This window comes from Dasypus novemcinctus, chromosome X (assembly GCF_030445035.2).
Source record: "Dasypus novemcinctus isolate mDasNov1 chromosome X, mDasNov1.1.hap2, whole genome shotgun sequence".
Classification (NCBI taxonomy): Eukaryota; Metazoa; Chordata; class Mammalia; order Cingulata; family Dasypodidae; genus Dasypus; species Dasypus novemcinctus.
Window position 1 is genome coordinate 52,542,787 of NC_080704.1, and position 17,060 is coordinate 52,559,846.

At 40.4% G+C, this 17,060-nt stretch overlaps 1 pseudogene; it reads right to left on the reverse strand.

Annotated features, from left to right (window-relative positions):
- Positions 1–1,247: 1,247 nt before the first annotated feature.
- Positions 1,248–3,225, reverse strand: LOC101437826 (polyadenylate-binding protein 1 pseudogene; annotated as a pseudogene).
- Positions 3,226–17,060: the final 13,835 nt, after the last annotated feature.

Consider the following 17,060-nt stretch of genomic DNA (forward strand, 5'->3'; position numbering starts at 1 on the left):
CATGTGAGAGTTTGAAACACAAAGTTTAGTATCACCCAGGAGGCTACTATAATACCAAAATGAACGGGGTGGTCCTCTCACTTAGAGAGGAAGGCAGCACAGTATAGAGAGAAGAGCTGGAGCCTCAGCTTCTGCCTTGTTTAGGATTGAATCTTATCTCCATCCCTTATGAGCCATGTGACCTTAGGTAAGCTTCTTAACTTAATAATATCTATTCCAGACTGTTGAAGATTACAGATATGTATTAGAGTGTCTGGTCCCAGTCAGTGTCTGTTAGTGGCTACTGTAGGGGCTGCCAAATACAGGTGTTCAGGATGTGTACTGAACAAGATGCATAGTATAGACACATGAATGCATATGAAGGTAGATGAGCTCTAAAGTGACAAGGAAATGTCCCTGCCCCCGCCCCCGCCCCCTCACCTACATCAGTCCACACTGACCTATGTGCTTATTGGGGCAAGCATGTGGGCGTACCTAAGCTCATGCTTTCAAGGTTGCTGCCTGCCCTGACTGTATCCCTCCCCTTACCACCTGAAACCTGATACAGTTGCCCCTCCTGCTTTGGAGGAGAGGTGCAGGGAATAGGTTGATGTTACCAGGGGTCTACATGACCCAAAAGAGCAATTGAGAGTGGAGCATTTTGGAAAGCAGAATAGGCTGTGCAGTATCTTTTCCTGTTTCCTCACAGGACCCTTGTGTCCTAGCCAATGGTTTAAAAAAGGATCAGTGGAACTGCCATTGGGGCAATTTTGAGCTGGGTGGCACAGTGCTCTTCCCAGCATCCCCACTCACTCACTTCCCTCTCTCTCTTTTACAATTGGGCAACGGGCCACATAAAATGTCTTGTGCCATGTTTCTCTAGTTCAGTTTTGTGAGTTTGTTCAGCTTGACAATAATATTTTTCACTATTTAAGGAATTTTTATTAAAGCAAGAATTTTATAATCCAAATTACATTTCCTTGCTCAGTTATCAATTTCATTATCTAAAAGAGAAGTGGCATCCTGAGCTATTCCACAGTAAAGAACTACAAAATTAAGAAAGGAATGCTTTAAATTTTTGTACTTTGCTGAAAATCCTTTTTCCCAGGGTCTATAAAACATTAATTTGTTTTTATATTTTGCTATTTTTTAAAAATCAATAAGTAATCTAGGACTAGCATTATGTTTGCTAGACCTGGCATTTGCTCGGTACATAAGGTTCAAAGTTTCCTTTCCTTTTTCAAAAATTTGTTTTATATTTTGCAATGTTTTTTCCACAATATTTAAGTTTTTCTATGTTTAGATATTTTTCTTCATTGAAGGACAAGTTTCTTTTTGTGGTCTCTGATCAATTTTAAACAGTTGGAACACCAGTGGCACTGTTAACTGCTTTCTGGGCAGCCTCTTTAGCTTGGTGGGCTTGTAGTACAGCTACAGCTTCATCTACCTTAGAACGGAGAGACTCTGGAGACTCAAGCATATGAAGAAGTTCTGAATTATCAATCTCTAACAACATGCCAGTGATTTTTGCCAGCCAGAGTAGGGTGCATGGCTTGAATTAGAGGAAAGAGTCATTCACCCAACATCTGCTTTTGCTCTTGAGTAGAGGCAGACACCAGCCAACATGGAAGTAGTACATGAACAGCAGGCTGCTGCATGGTAACTTGTGGCTGTGCATTAAGATGTTGTGGATTGCGAACTCCCACTGCATATTTATACTGTGGAATGGTACGGACAGCAGGAGTAGCTGCAGCAGCAGCAGCCGCAGGATGTGGATCCATTGTCTGTGTTGATGTATTAGTAACACGTTGTATTGACATGACTCGTGGAACCTGTGAAGAAGCTGGTTGCATAGTACTAAATGGTGGTCTAGGAGTGGCTGGGCGAATAGCACCAGGCATATTTTGGAATGGATGAGGTCTGGCACCCTGAGCAGTCCAGGGCGGACTTGGTCTTAGTTGAGCAATTTGGCTAGGAGGATAGTATGCAGCATGGTTCTGAATCTGTGGAATAGCTGCCATGAAGTAACCTAAAGGAGGTGCTGCCTGGTAGGGGTTGATTACAGGGTTGGGTACAGCTCTTACACTTGCCATTCTCTGCATATACTGGTTAGTGAGGTGAGCCTGGTGCTCTCCTTTGCACTGTGCTAAAGCTACATACAATGGCTTGGTGGCCACAATTCTACCATTCATTTCTGTAACTGCTTTAGTGGCTTCTTCTGGGGAGGAGAAACATACAAAACTAAACCCTTTGCTGCGACTACCCTTCATCAAAATCTTTGCACTAGTGATTGTACCAAATGGAGAAAACGCTTTCCGGAGATGTTCATCATCAATACCATCATCAAGATTTTCCACATAATGGTTAACACCCTGATATCTGGTGATCCTATCTTGCTTCATCTGTTCAAATTTGCGCTTAAGTTCTGTCTGTCGTTCCACTTTTTTCTGAGCTCATCCAACGTGAATTTGTTTTCCATTGAGCTCCTTTCCATTCATCTCATCCACAGCTTTCTGTGCATCTTCATGCCTTTCAAAGCTCACAAATCCAACGCCTTTGGATTTTCCACTTTCATCAGTCATTACTTCCACACTTAAGGCAGGTCCAAACTTGCCAAAGAGATCCTCAAGGTGCTCATCATCCATGTCTTCTCCAAAATTCTTGATGTAAAAATTGGTGAACTCTTTTGCTCTAGCTCCGAGTTCTGCTTTTCGTTCTTTTCCAGACTTAAGTTGTCTAACAAATACTTTGTGACCATTTAGAAGCATCCCATTCATTTTTTTCAATAACTCAGATGCTTCCTATGTTTCAAAATGTACAAATCCATAGCCCTTGGAACCATTTTCATCACAAACCACCTTACACGAAAGGATGTTACCAAAAGCAGAAAATGTATCATACAGTGCTTTATTATCAACAGACTTGTCCAAATTTTTAATGAATATGTTGCCCACTCCACTTTTGCGAAGGGATGGATCACGCCGAGCCCACATGATGCATATTGGCTTGCCCTTTATAACATCAAAATTCATGGTGTGCAAACCACGCTCGGCGTCTGCCGGCTGATGGAAGTTCACAGGCGCGTAGCCCAAGGAGCCGCGTGTGAGCCTGTCCTTGCAGAACCGGGATGGAGAGGATAGGCCCAACCGGGCTGAACGTCTCAGAGAGCATCTCTTCGGTCACTTCGGGATGTAAGTCCCCCACGTAGAGCGAGGCCATGGGGTAGCTGGGGGCGCTGGGTTTCATCTCGGCACGCCTGCCCGCAGGGCCACAGGCTGCGACCTTCCCGTGAGAGGAGAGCGAGTGCTGGGGCCAGGGACCGGAGCCGGGGGCAGGTAAGGGAGCCACGGCAAGTGCAGAGGGACAAAAATCAACCGGAATCGAAAAGCTCCTCGACGGCCACAGAACTGGGTGGATCCCTGCTGCTGGCTGCGGGCTGGGGAGCGAGGGTGGCGGTGTCGGTCCGGACCGCGGGAAGGCCTCAGTTTCTTGGTTCCTTCTTGGACCTGCTGCGGGGCCGCAGGCGGGCGGGTCAGTCTCGGCTGCTTCACCAGGTTATTTTATAAAAGAGGAAGAAAAAAATAAAAGTCTCCAGCGGAGGAGACGTGGATTTTTTTTTTTAATTTGGGGGTGGGGGTGGGTGGGAATTGTTTTAGATTTTTATTTTATTTTATTTTTTAATAATAAATGTGTGTTCCGAGCCCGGAGCACACTTGGCCTTATTGTAATTAATGGTTACAGAGGCATTATTATATGTAGCACACTTTACTTGGTGATGTACATACTTGTCAATTAATTATATCTAGTAGCGCTTTGTGCAATTTTTAAAAAATATATATTTTTAAAGATTTATTTCTCACCCCACCCCACCCCACCCCACCCCCACCCCACCCCACCCCACCCCAGTTGTGTGCTCTGTTCTCTGTGTCCATTCGCTGTGTGTTCTCTTGTGACTGCTTCTATCCTTATCAGCAGCACGGGGAACCTGTGATTCTTTTTGTTGCGTCTTCTTGTTGTGTCAGCTCTCCATGTGTGGTGCCATTCCTGGGCAGGCTGCACTTTCTTTCGTGCTGGGCGGCTCTCCTTACGGGGCGCACTCCTTGCGCGTGGGTCTCCCCTATGCAGGGACACCCCTGTGGGGCAGGGCACTCCTTGCGCGCATCAGCACTGCACATGGGCCAGCTCCACACTGGTCAAGGAGGCCACGGGTTTGAACCGCGGACCTCCCATGTGGTAGACGGATGCCCTAACCACTGGGCCAAGTCTGCTGTCAGCTTTGTGCAATTTTAAAACCATCTCTTTTCAGTTTTGCATTTTATCCTTTAATCCTGAGAACTCTCATTCTCCTCCCAACATTTGTTTCTCCTATCTTCTTTTCATTCCTCATGTCAGTTTCTATCTTCCCATCCCAAATTTCTCCTCTTTGACATGCTTCTTCTCCTTTCTTTTCTTGTTCACTTTCTTCCCATCTTTCCAAGCCTCCCCTCCCACCCAGTTTTATCCCTCTTTTGGCCTTATTCCCTCCTCCCACTTCTAACTACACTCTCCATTTCAATCTTTCCCTATATTCAATTATTCCATTTCTCCCAGTGGCACACACATCAGAGAGTTCTAAGAAATGGAAGGTCACTGTGGTGGGGGACCTGGGAACCCATCTGGTCCAGGTCACATCCTGCGAATTTCCATTACACTTTGTATCCTTAAAAGAAATAATAACAGAGTCCAGAGAAGTGACCATCATGGCTCTAGATGTATAGATGTATAAACTCCCTCTGTTGCTGAGGACTGAATTTAGATGTTGCCCAGGTTTAAACCCAATTTTATGGCTCATTTCCACTTGAAATTATGATAACAAAGAAGTCATGGAGTCTCCTTGGAGCTAGTCTAATGGTCTTGACATTTCTGAGGTCAAGATATTCTTCTGCTGAAAATCTTGGTCCCTCTTCTCAGAAAAATGCACATGAGCACAACGTTTTGACTCTAATGTTAGAGAATTCTGTAGCCCACTCATGGGCTTTCCAGGAGCCCCTTGGCTGGAGGTTGGGTGAACAAACTCTAGACTGGGACACTATATATTCAAACTGCCTGGAAATTGGTGTGATAATTTACAGGGTTGAGAACTGAAGCAGAATTTTTCACTTGAATACCACAGCTAAAGACTACAGTGAGACAATTCTATATTGAGGAGATATTGGTCAGGTTTTCCCTGCCCTTTTAGTTTCCTGCATTCACAGAAGACAAGGAGACTTCACCCTTCATATTCTGACCTTTCCTGGCCATTTGGATTTCTCGTTGCTTTAACTGCATCAATTTATAGCTGGTGCCTGGGAAGTGAGCAGAATGGAATGTACATCAGGGCATCTGTAGCTTTCTACAGCTTCCTGCTTTAGTCAGCTTCAGCTTAATGTCTATTTGTAGGAGGAGTGGAGTAAGGAGGTCACTTTTCTTGTCCATGTTTTCTGGCTCAAGGTGACGTTTTCAACATGGGAAATAAATGTGAGAGGGAAGAAACTCATTTAGTTACTTTGGGGAACAATTTATTCCAGGAGTCTAAACTTTGGCTGGAGCATATTTTATTTAATTGATACTGCCTCTGTGGATTACTTTGTGGTCTTATTTTAGTGATGTGCTTATGTTTTGCTTGTATCCTTATTGGGCATTTAGTAATTTCCAATTAATTTGGATTCCCTCTTCCTTTAGCTTCATAGGTCTTCTAAGTTTATAAGCAGATCAGATTTCTAAGACCAATTCACCCCTTTTTCTATTCCACAAAGTGTTGTTAGGGATGGCTTTACCTCAATTAATTTAGTAAGCAGATTTTAAGAGCAATTTTTACATGAAATCCTGCTCCAAGGGAGAGGGAGCTAAAGAGCCTTGCTATACTCAGGGTGTGTGTGCCGGGTGAGGGCGAGTGCAGAGGGAATTAATGAGGAGGGCAAAGCAGGGGCAGGTGGAAATTCACCAGGTCTAGAGACTGGTTCCGATGCTGGCAGATAGACATCTGATATGCATAGTTCAAAGGTGCCTGGTGAAAGCAAAAAGTAACAGGAAATAACTTTCACAGTTGGAGACCCCAGGATGTTAGGTTGATGGCTGCACCAGTAAACTCCTAATTCATCTCTTGGTAGCTGTGATTCTCAAACCTCTCCAACTGGTAATGGAACTGGACTGGGTGAAGGTCTCAAGGGCTCACACTGAGCAGTGCTGAGGAAGGAAGAATGTGACGGTGGCTAATGCCATTAGCAGACTTGGAGAACAGCAAAAAAAGAAAAGCAGGTGTCAGAGAAGATTGTAAATTGCACAAAATTACAAGTGATGGATTATTATTGCCTCACCAAAAGTAATGCAATGCCTTAAAACTTTTCACAATTGTCCCCAGTTATTGACATCAAAACAATTATGGTTTTCTTCTTGTAACTGCCTACTAACATGGCATGTTGTCTAAGTGAATCAGGTGTGATCAAACTGTGATTTCAAATGTCAGTGTCATGAAAATCATTCTGAGTATAGAAAGTATACTCTCAACCACAGTGGACCTTTGGAGCCTGAGTCTTTTGGAAGCGATTGCCAGAAGATTTCAGACTAGTATGGTACTAAATTATTGTTAGAAATTTGGATGACCTTTATAAACACCTTAACCAAAAGAATTTTCATGGAAGTACAAGAAGCTCCTTTTTCCCTTTTAGCATTCCCACTGTTCTGATTTCAGTTTGGAAGACAAGTGACAGGTTTAGGTGGAATCCCATATCTAGGTTTGGATAAGTAACCTGTATGTGTACTGAAGGGTTAGCATGAATGTTGTTTGCATAAGAAATTCCATGTGCCAGATACTTTCCCAGCCTTTTGCTCACTCAAGAGTCACTCCTATGTAACAAAGTTGCTATTATGCTTTTGGTGAGGTCTATAAGAACTTCCTGTGCAAATACCTCTACAATGATTAATATTCTCAAGAAAAAATTTACATGTTTTCCAGGCAACTTTTATGTGACATCTGTCTGTGAGCTTGTTAGTTCTGATGAACTATTTCTCTTCAGACATTGTCCCAGAGATCAGTGCCTATACTTATGGCAGATGCAAAGAGTAGGTATGGACCTTCTCTTTATAATAAAAAACCTGGGAGACGGCTGTGGCTCAATCAACTGGGCTCCCGTCTACCATATGGGAGGCACTGGGTTTGTGTCCCAGGACCTCCTTGTGAAGGCAAGTTGACCTGCGCCCGTGGAGAACTGATGGCCCGCGCCTGCGGAAAGCTGGTACAGCAAGATGATGCAACAAAAGGAGACAAGCAGACACAGAAGAACACACAGCAAATGGACACAGAAAGCGGACAGCAAGCAAGTGGCAAGGGGGGATAAATAGATAAAATAAATCTTTAAAAAACCTGTGATAGAGTAGGTGCCAAGTATGTAAAGAATTTGAAGAAGAGATGTTCTTACTTGAACAGAAGAAGTGGGAACCAAAGGCTACAGACAAGGAAGAAGAAATGGGAAAGTGGGAATCATAATCACTGAGACCTAGCTTAAGTGATCAGATATCCCAGTGTGAATTTCTTTTCCAGGGCCATCCCCTCTCTGGGATCATGGGGCAAGATTACAAGGCAGGATTCTGGTTTTAATCTTCACCAGGGCCTCTGAGTCTTCTTGCCTCTTCCCCTCCTCAACTTTCACCATGTTTTCTAATATAAATCTGTTTTTCTGTTTACATGGTGGGAAGTATGCTAAAACACCAAATGACTCCACTACTCCTGAATGTCAAGAACACTCAAGTTAACAAGAAAAGAAAATGGAATAGCAGGATCCTCCATCCATTTTTTTCTACAACTCTGCCCCAGGAAACAAGAAACCCCAGCAGGAGCTCCAGATGAAAGCCCCTGGTAGTACACCTTGCTAGTAATTTTTGGAATTGGTACTGACTTTCAGAATTTTCCCCCATCAGCAATGGTGGCTTCCCTTTCCTCAGTCAGCAGCAATAGCTCCTAGTAACAGCAGGTGCCATAACCCTTTTGTGTTGGGAATGATAACTAGGAGGAACATATAATTTATTGTCCAAGCTGGAACACTAGTTCTTTTTTTTTGTAACCTAGACATTGGGAGAGTTGGTTTTTTAAAAACTTTTAATTTTGTGATAACTGTAGATTCCCATGCAGTTGTAAGAAATAATAGAGATATCTGTTATACTCTTTCCCCAGTTTCCCCCAGTGGTAATATCAAACATAACTACACCACAATTTACAGTCAGGAAACTGACAGTGATACACTCCACCTACCTTATTCAGATTTCACCAGTTTTACATGTACTCATTTGTGTATGTATGTGTATTTACTTCTCTGCACTTTTTTTGCATGTGTAGAATGGCCTGACCACCACCACAGCCAAGAAACAGAACAACTCCATAACAAGGATCCCTCATCTTGTCCTTTTATAACCACACTCACCTCCTTCCTCTCCCTCCCCTCTCCCCCAAACTTTAGCAATCTGTTCTTCATCTTTATAATTTTGTCATTTCAAAATGTTATATAAATGGAATCATACAGTATGTAACCTTTTGGGATTGGCTTTTTCCACACGGCATAATGTACTTGAGATCCATCCAAGTTATTGCATATATTAGCAGCTAGTTCCTTTTTATTACTTTTATTGTTCCTTTTTATACCAGTCCATAGTATGGATATACCACACTTTGCTTGTCCACTTTTCACTTGATAAATATTTGCATTGTTTCCAGTTTGCAGTTTGGGGCTATTATGAATGAAGATGCTATGAATATTTGTGTACAAGTCTTCATGTAGACATGCATTTTCATTTATCTTGGATAAATGCTTAAGAATGCATTATCCAGCCAGATCCTGAGCCTCAACAGACTCCAGCACCTACAATCTGATTTATTGGACTTACCACACTCAGCTAAGATGGAGGTGAAGAAGGACAACCACCACACCATGGAGCCTAGAGTGATTACAACTGAAAATGGGAGGATTGCATCCAGCATCCAGGTGGAATCTGAGCCTCCTCTTGACATAAAGGTGCAATGGACACAACCAATCCAGTGTCCACATAGAAGAGGTGGCATTGGATTGGGAAAAGTGGACATAATGGACAAAGGGTATGGGGAAAGGCAGGAAGAGATGAGAGGTGGAGGCGTCTTCGGGACATGGAGCTGCCCTGGATGGTGCTTCAGAGGTAATCACCGGACATTGTAAATCCTCACAGGGCCTACATGATGGAATAGAGGAGAGTATGGGCCATGATGTGAACCAATGTATATGAGGTGCAGAGGTGCCCAAAGATGTACTTACCAAATCCAATGGATGTGTCATGATGATGGGAACGAGTGTTGTTGGGGGGGGGGGAGAGAGGGGGTGGGGGGGTGGGGTTGAATGGGACCTCACATATATATTTTTAATGTAATATTATTACAAAGTCAATAAAAAATAAAAAAATTAATAAAAAAAAAAAAAGAATGCATTATCCAAGTTGCATATTAAGTATATGTTTAGTTTTGTAAGAAACTTGTACACTTTTTCAGAGTGGCTATACCATTTTATACTCCCACCAGCAGTGTATGAATGCTCCAGTTTCTCTGCATCCCTGCCAGCATTTGGTGTTAACACTATTTTTTATTTTAGCTATTCTGATGAATGTGTAGTAATACCCTACACAGTCTTGCTCACAATGCCAATTGTTTTGTGGTTGCCCCACAGATGTAAGGATTGATATGTCAATGAAAATTAGTTCAAATGTTGAGACTGATGATTCTACACACATACTAAGGGGGTTTAAAAATGCTATTACCCACATAATGGAACTTTCTGGGGGAGTTCAGGGAAGGTATCCCTGAAGCCAGTCTGGAATGGCTTGAGTGGAGGAAGGGACAAGTGTCTTTGTTTTTTTTAAAGATTTATTTATTTATTTTGTCTGGGCTCTGTGTCCATTCGCTGTGTGTTCTTCTGTGACTGCTTCTATCCTTATCAGCAGCACCGGGAACCTGGTTTTTTTTTTTGTTGCGTCATCTTGTTGTGTCAACTCTTCGTGTGTGCGGCTCCATTCCTGGGCAGGCTGCATTTCTTTCGCACTGGGCGGCTCTCCTTATGGGGCGCACTCCTTGTGCCTGGGGCTCCCCTATGCAGGGGACTCTCCTGCGTGGCAGAGCACTCCTTGCACACATCAGCACTGCGCATGGGCCAGCTCCACACAGGTCAAGGAGGCCCGGGATTTGAACCGCAGACCTCCCATGTGGTAGGCGGATGCCCTATCCATTGTGCCAAGTCCGCTTGTTAATAAGTGCAGGGCCTGGGTTTGAACTTCCCTGGCAGTGCCAAGAGGAAGTGCCCAAGTTCTCTTATCAGCTTGCCTAGATATAGGGCGAGAGGGGAAAGAGGAGAGGTGGGACTTGAAAACTGTCAGGGATCAAACATCAAAAATGGACTTGGACACTGTGATGGTTAATTTCATATGCCAACTTAGCTAGGATATTGTTTCCAGTTGTTTGGGCAAGCAACCGCTGGCCTAATTGTTACTGTAAAGGTATTTCATGGATTTAAATCATTGGTCAGTTGACTGCACCTATGGCAAAATAAATGCATCTTCAGTCAACAAAGGAGAATGCCTTCAGCAATGAGGGAAATCTCATCCATTCAATTGAAGGCTTAAAGCCAGAACTGAGGATTTCAGCAGTCAGAAAGGAGAATTTCTGGGAAGCGGACTTGGTCCAGTGGTTAGGGCATCCGTCTACCACATGGGAGGTCCGCAGTTCAAACACTGGGCCTCCTTGACCCGTATGGAGCTGGCCCATGCGCAGTGCTGATGTGTGCAAGGAGTGCCCTGCCACGCAGGGGTGTCCCCACATAGGGGAGCCCTACGCGCAAGGAGTGCACCCCGTAAGGAGAGCCACCCAGCGCGAAAGAAAGTGCAGCCTGCTCAGGAATGGTGCCACACACATGGAGAGCTGACACAACAGGATGACGCAACAGAAAGAGACACAGATTCCCGTGCCACTGACAACAACAGAAGCGGACAAAGGAGACGCAGCAAATAGACACAGAGAGCAGACAACTGGGGGGGGGGGGGAGGGGAGAGAAATAAATAAAGAAACAAATCTTAAAAAAAAAAGAAAGAAAGGAGAATTTCTGTCTCCACTTCAGCCAGCCGTTTTCTCCTTTGGAATTCGTCACTTTCATCAGAGTTCCCAACTTGTAACTTCTCCTGGAAATTTCAAAGCCAACTTGCAGCCTGCCCCACAGATTTGGACTTGCCAATTCCCATGGTTGCATGAGCTAATTCTTATTATATATTTATCCTGTTAGTTCTGTTTTTCTAGAGAACTCTAATACACTAACACAAACACTGTATTACAAATTGATTTTGCACCTTGGACAAAAATCAGTTGAGCATATTTGTGTGGCTCTACTTCTGAATTCTCTATTCTGTTCTGTTGATCTATGTGTCTATTCCTCTTCCAATACCACCCAGTCTTGATCACTGTAGCTATATAGTAAGCATCAGGATTGGGTACAGTGCTTGACAGTATCTTTTTCAGGATATATTTTATAGCTATTTTAGGTCCTGTGCTGCTTCATATAAATTTTAGAATGAACTCCTCTGTGTCTATAAAAATCTCTGCTGGGACTTTGTTAGAAATTGCATTAAATCTATAGATCAATTCAGGGAGAATTCAGATCTTCATTATGTTGAGTCTTCCAATCCATGAACACAGTATGTCTTTACTTTTATTTAGTTCTTCTTTGATTTCTTCCATCAACACTTTCTAATTTTCAGATGCAAATCTGCATGTTTTGTTAGATTTATTTCTAAGTATTTCATTTTATTTTTAAATGGTATTGTGATTTTTTTAACAAATCAATTTTATTGATACATATTAATAAAGCATAAATCCATCCAAAGTGTACAATCAATGGTATTTGGTATAATCATATAGTTGTGCATTCATCACTTTAATCATTTTTAAAGCATTTTCATTATTCCAATAATGATAAACAACAACAACAACAACAACAAAACACCTCATCACCTCTCAATCTCTCTAGACTTCCTCTGCCGTACATAGCAGCTTGTTTTTAATTTTGCTTTCCACATGTTCTTTGTTAGTATATAGGAATATAATTGAATCTTTTGTGTTGATGTTTTATCTTATGATCTTGACAAATTTACTTTTTATTTAGTTTTTTTGGTAGATTATTTGAGATTTTCTACATAGACAACCATGTCACCTGCTGATAGGGACCATTTTATTTCATTCTTTTCCATTTGTATTACTTTTTTTTTTTTCTTATCTTGTTGTGTTAGCTGGAACTTCCAGTACTTTGTCAATAAAAGGGGCAAGAGTGTACATCCTTGCCTCATTTCCAATCTTAGAGTGAACACTTTCAGTCTTTCATCATTAAATTTTATGTTAGCTGTGGGATTTTTATAAATGTTCTTTTCCAATTTGAGGTAATTCTCCTGCATATGCTGAGATTTTTAACTAATGGGTGCTGGATTTTGTCAGATGCTTTTTCTACATCAATTGATATAGTCATAAGATTTTTGTTTTAGCCAGTTGACCTGTTGGGTTACATTAATTGATTTTTTGCGGAAGGTACTGGGGATTGAACCCAGGACCTCGTATGTGGGAAGCAGGCATTCAACCACTAAGCTACATCCTCTCCCTAATTAGGGTTGTGTTTTTTGTTTGTTTGTTTGTTTTACTTTTAGGAGATATGAGAGATTGAACCCAGGATCATGTACATGGGAAGCAGGCACTCAACCACTTGAGCTACATCTGCTTTCCAATTGATTTTCCCCTCCCTGTCCCCCCACCCTGCTGTTTTTGCTGTCTGTGTCTATCCACTGTGTGATCATCTGTATCTATTTCTCTTTTTGTCTTCTCTTTTCGCTTTTCTCCTCTAGGAGTCACTGGGATTCAATCCTGGGGACCTCTGATGTGGAGAGTTTCCCTGACACTAGTGCTACTTCAGTTCCTGGTTTCTGTTGTGCTTCACCTTGACTCTCCCCTTCACCTCTCTTTTGTTGTGTCATCATCTTGCTGCATGACTCAATTATGTGGGCACTGGCTCACTGTGCAGGCACTCAGCTTGCTACATGGGCACTCGGCTCACTGTGCGGGCACTGGCTCGCTGCATGGGCACTCATGCAGGCACTTGGCTTGCCATGTGGGCCAATTGATTTTTGAATGTTGAACCAGTCAGCCTTGCATACCTGAAAATTCCAATTGATTACAGTGTGTAATTCTTTTTGCACATCTTGGATTCCATTTGACAATATTTTAGAGATTTTTGCATCTGATTCAAAATGTCTGAAATATATTAGTCTGTAGTTTATTTTTTTGAACTTCTGTTCCTGATTTTTGATATCAAGGTAGTTCTTGCCTCATGAAATGAATTTGGAAGTGTTCCCTCCTCATTTATTTCTGAAAGAAATTTTGTAAAATATGTATTAATTCTTGATTAAATGTTTGGTAAAATTCTCCAGTGAAGCCATGTGGCCATGGGAATGGGGTGGGGGCTTTTAATTGAAATTTCAATTTCTTTAATGCTTATAGGACTATTCAAGTTATCCATTTCATCTTGGTTGAGATTTGGTAGTTTGTGTTTTTTGAGGAATTGTTCAGTTTCTTCCTCGTATTTGTTTATTTCCTTTGTGTTTTCTGCTTTGATCCATGGATGATATAGAAGTGTGTTGTTTAATCTCCAAGTGTTTGAAGATTTCTGTTGCTTTTTCTGTTATTGACTTCCAGTTTGGTCCATTATGGTAAAATAATATACTCTGTTGATTTCATTTCTTTTAATTTTGGTGAAATTTGTTTTGTGATAAATAATGTTCTCTATCTTGGTGAATGTTCCAAAAGCAATTGAAAAAATTGTGTATTCTTCTCTTGCTAGGTAGATTGCTTTATACCTATCAATCAGATTTTTTTGTTTGCTTTTGTTGTTCAGGTCTTCTATATCCTTGATTATTTTCTGTATAGTGGTTTTATTGATCACTGAGAGCGAGGTATTGAAATCCCTAATTACAACTGTGGATTTATCTTTTCAGTTCTGTCAGTGTTTGTTTCATATATTCTGGGGATTTGATTTTGTTACATATATATTTAGGATTGTTACGTCTTCCTGGTTAATTGATCCCTGTTTCATTACATAATGTCCCTCTTTGTCTGAAATCTACTTTACCTGATGTTAATATAGCCAATGCTGCTTTTATTGCTATATTTGCATGGTACATCTTTTTTCATCCTTTCACTTTCAACCTATTTGTTGTGTTTGAAGTAAGTTTGTTGTAAAGGACAGATCATTTTTTAAAATCCACTTTTCTAGGTTCTATTTTTTAATAGACATATTTAGACTATTTGTATGTATGGTCATTAATTATATGTTAGGGCTCACACTGCCGTTTTATTTGAATTTTGTTTCTTTTTCATCTGTTAACTTTTCTCAACTTCTGGTGGACTACGTGGACATTTTTTAGGTTTTTATCTTGATTTGTTTATAGTGATTTTGAGTATATGTCTTCTGGTTGCTCTAGGTATTACAATACACACATTGTAGCTTATCATAGTATATTTGTATTACCATTTTACCATTTCAAGGGAAGTGTAAAAACCTTACTTCCATTTAGGTTCCATTACTCTCTCCATTTAAAAAATATAATTACCTTGTCCTCTACCTACACTGAGCACCACATCAAACTGTGTTATAATTTTTGCTTCAATCATAAAAAATTATTTAAGAGACTCAAGAAGAAAGATAATTTATTGTATTTTCTCCATTTTTTTCATTTTGATATTTTTCTTTCCTTTAGGATATTTCAAGCCTTCTTCTTTTATCATTTCCTTTAGCCATTCATAGTTGTTTTGTTTAGCTTTTTTATTCAAGTTTATCATTAATACATGAACATCCATAAACAGCAATTGTGTAGTATAAGTTGTGAACTTACAAAACGAACATGCATATCATCGTACAGGGCTCCCATACATTACTCCACCATCAACACCTTGCCTTGTTGTGAAACAATTGTTACAATCTATGAACGAGCACCATCAAAAAATTACTACTGACTATAGCCAATATCTTACATTTGGTGTATTTTGCCTCCAACCCATCCAGTTAATGAAACCCTTATTAGTATTATATACTTGTAATAATTCATGAGAGAATGTTCTCATATTCATTCTGTTAACCACAGTCCATCTTCCACCGTTGGATTCCTAGTGTTATACAGTCCCATGCTTTGTACAATCCATTCAAAGTGTACACTCAGTGGCTCTCTTATTCATCACAGAGTTGTGCTGCCATTACCTCAGTCAAATTTAGAATGTTTTCATTACTCCAAAAGAAAAATCCCATGCCTCCATATACTACCCTTCTGTTGTCCTTCAGAATTGATATAACATCTTCTTTGCCATAGCTGCAAAAATATTACAATATTACTGTTAACTATAATCCTTAAGTTACATTAGGTGAAAATTTCCCGTGTATCACCATATACTTAACTCTTTGTAAAAGAAGAACGTTTTTATACTATTAAACACAGTCTTCATCCACCCCGGAAATCACTGCTATACGGTCTCTACATTACTCTCTAGCTTCCTTTCAATTGAAATATTACATCCGCAGACTATCCCTTTCAGTCACAAACACATTTATAAATTAGCGATGTTAGTTATACTCACTATAACGTATCACCATCAACTCTATTCATTTCCACATTTACAATAAACCTTTTTAAAAATTCTATGTACATTAAGTATCAGCTTCCCTTCTCAACCCACAATTTCCTAGTAATGTATACTTTAAAGTTTACCTCTGTGAAGTTACTCGTTTTAGTTCATATTATGAAGACCATACAATATTCGTCCTTCTATGTCTGACATTTCATTCAACCTAATGTCGTCAAGGTTCATACATTTTGTCATATGCATGCCAATTTCATTTCTTCTTACAGCTGAATAGTAATCCATTGTATGTATTTACCACATTTTGTTTATCCACTCATCAGCTGATGACCACTTGAATTGTTTCCATATTTTAGCAATTATGAATAATGCTGCTATAAACATCAGTGTGCAAATGTCATTTTGCATCCTTGCTTTCAATTCTTCTGAATATATTCTTATTAATGGGATTGCTGGATCATACAGCAATTCGGTATTTAGTTTCTTGAGAAAATGTCAAACTGTCTTCCACAAAGTCTGCCCCGTTCTATGTTCCCAGCAATAGTGAAGGAGTGTTCCTATTAATATTTCTCCACATCCTTTCCAACACTTATAGTTTTTGTTTTTTTCTAATAATAACCATTCTATAAGGTGTGAAAAGAGATCTCAGTGTAGTTTTGATCTGTACTTCTCTAATAGTTAATGATGTTGAACTTTTTTTTTTTCATGTGCTTTTTGTCCATTTGTATTTCCACTTTGGAGAACTGTCTATTCAAGTCTTTGGCCCTTTTTAAATTAGGTTGCTTGTCTTTTTACTGTTGGGTTTTATGATCTCTTTATATAACATGGATACCAAACCCTTATTAGATATGTGGTTTCCAAATATTTTCTCCCACTGAGTAAGCTGCTTTTTCACTTTCTTGACAAAGTCCTTTGAAGCACAAAAGTGTTTAAGTTTGAGGAGGTCCCATTTATCTATTTTTTCTTTCATTGCTCATGCTTTGAGTGTAAGGTTTAAGAAACCACCTCCTACAAGATCTTGAAGATGTTTCCCTACATTTTCTTCTAGGAGTTTAATGTTTGTAGCTTTTATATTTAGGTTTTTGATCCATTTTGAGTTAATTCTTGTATAAGGTGCTATATAGGAATCCTCCTTCTTTCTTTTGGATATGGATTTCTAGTTCTTCCAGCACCATTTGTTAAATAGACTGTTCTGGATGGGCTTGACAGCCTTGTCAAAAATCACTTTGCCTTAGATTTGAGGATATTTTTCTGAACACCCCTCAATTCTATCCCATTGGTCAACATTTCTATCTTAATGCCAGTATGATGATTTTTTATCACTGTAGCTAAGCATTATGCTTTAAAGACAGGAAGGGAGAGTCCTCCAACTTTGTTCTAGTTTTTAAAGATA